The sequence below is a fragment of the Electrophorus electricus genome, chromosome 21 (genome assembly GCF_013358815.1).
Source record: "Electrophorus electricus isolate fEleEle1 chromosome 21, fEleEle1.pri, whole genome shotgun sequence".
Lineage (NCBI taxonomy): Eukaryota > Metazoa > Chordata > Actinopteri > Gymnotiformes > Gymnotidae > Electrophorus > Electrophorus electricus.
Genome location: NC_049555.1, coordinates 14,348,836 through 14,350,687, shown reverse-complemented (window position 1 = coordinate 14,350,687; position 1,852 = coordinate 14,348,836). Strand labels below are relative to the sequence as shown.

Here is a 1,852-nt window from a genome sequence, read left to right as displayed (position 1 = left end):
ATGACATCTAATGTCACACCAAATTGTCATTCCTAAACACAGGTTAGGGGCAGTGGGCAGTTTACACAAAAAAAATAATAATTTAATTTTAAGCACTGCAATGCTCAATACATTTTTGGACAGAAACAGAAATACTCACATACTACATTTTGAGTAAGGAGGAGAAGCCAGGGCCTTTTTTAAAAAGTAGCGACTGTTTGCTGGTTATTTTTAATCTTTATTGGCCAATGATTTGTAAAAGCGTGAAGCTGTGTAGTAAAAGGAGCCTGTACTGCTCAGATGGCCGAGCGCAGAGCTGGAGTCCTGGGGTTTCGTCTTCACTATTTCCTTTGTTCAGTTTTTGTAATTAGGCTGAAACAGAGAGTTACGGTGATGTTCTTTGGGCCTAACGGATTCACTGGTATTTAGAGAGTCTATATTCTAAGGCTTCCCTAACAGATGTGTGTGAGAACATATAAGAACAAAAACAACAACACAGAGGCACAATACGCCAAATCATTTTATTATAAAACGTTTTAAAAAATTAAATATTACACAATGTGCTGTTACAGAAACCAGCCTCTTCTGAGCTGAATTATAGTGTGACATACCAATAAATTACGCATTTATACACCTTATATTTCTCTAGAAACTCATGGAGATGAAGGACGCAGTAAAGTGACACACACGTTTGTAGGACAGAGAAGGGGGCCGGCGTGAATGCGCGGCTGGTAAACAAGACCGTGGAGCGAAACTCTTCCTCACTGGTTTATTACAAGGAGCACAGTGTCAGCTAACGTTTGAACACTTTACAGTTTAGTTTACAGGGCACGTCCATCTCAACATTGACATTTATACAACTAGGAAATGTTAGTTGTGTAACCTCAGAGGACAGGCAAAGATGCACTGCAGTTACAAAACAAGAAGACTGTTTCAAAAAAGAACTAAACGGTCTGCTTTAGAATTAATGGATGAATGGACAGATTAGATTGACCTACAACTAGACTCTGGTCTTTCTCTTGTATTTCCTCCTAGTTTCACTGTGCCCCTCACAGTACCGCTCCCCATTTCCTGAGCGATCCAGTGCCCCCTGCTGGGCAGACAGAGTAACTCCCGTCACTGCTGTGTGTTAAACAGCAGCACCGGGAACAGTCCACAATCCAGCCTAACCTCAACGCTGGAGAGAGGAGAGAGGAGAGGAGGGAGCAGGGGTGTGGGAGGGTCAAACCCGTCTTCTTCTCTTTTCTTCAAACAGGACTGACCCCTTTCCGCAGGCTGGGTAACTGGTCACCACTAAAGTGAAACGGTCTGTAAATGGAAGCTACTAAACTCTCGTCAGCTATCAAACACACCCTGCCCAACCCTCGTCCACAACACCTGGACAGAGTGCAGATTGCGCTGTGAGCTACTATAGTGCTGACGAGCCCTGGGTCATACAGGGCGTGATGAAGGAGCAAAGCAAAGCACTACAGCAGAAACGAAACTGGACAGCACCTGGAATACAAGAACTGTAAACACACAGGACACAATGTTGTGTCCGCAACGTCCTTAAGAGGTGAATTCTGCTTCAACACAAAGTTTGCAGCCACTGATCAAACAATGCTTACAGTACATCATATTGGAGAAAAACACAGAAACACAGATACAGACAAACCAGGATGACCTGAATGCTGTGAAACACATTCTACTGTCTACTGAGTGTGTTCATGAGTCACTCACAGAGCACGGCAGTCAAGTCCAGTCCACAGTGCTGGACACACAGTGACACGCTAGCCAGAATAACATGTTCTGGGCCTCTAGTTCCTCCAACTAAAACGTGCCAGGCTGAAAGAGAACAGGCAAGACTTTACACACACACACACACACACACACA

The 1,852-nt window shown here is 44.0% G+C and overlaps 1 protein-coding gene across 1 annotated transcript in view; it reads right to left on the bottom strand.

Annotated features, from left to right (window-relative positions):
* Positions 1-574: 574 nt before the first annotated feature.
* The window catches only part of adamts18 (ADAM metallopeptidase with thrombospondin type 1 motif, 18), a 49,646-nt gene continuing 48,368 nt past the window's right edge, over positions 575-1,852 (bottom strand). The window contains exon 22 of the mRNA XM_035520928.1: positions 575-1,852. This exon is cut by the window's right edge and continues 412 nt beyond it. The gene's annotated coding sequence lies outside the window, so the exon portion shown is untranslated.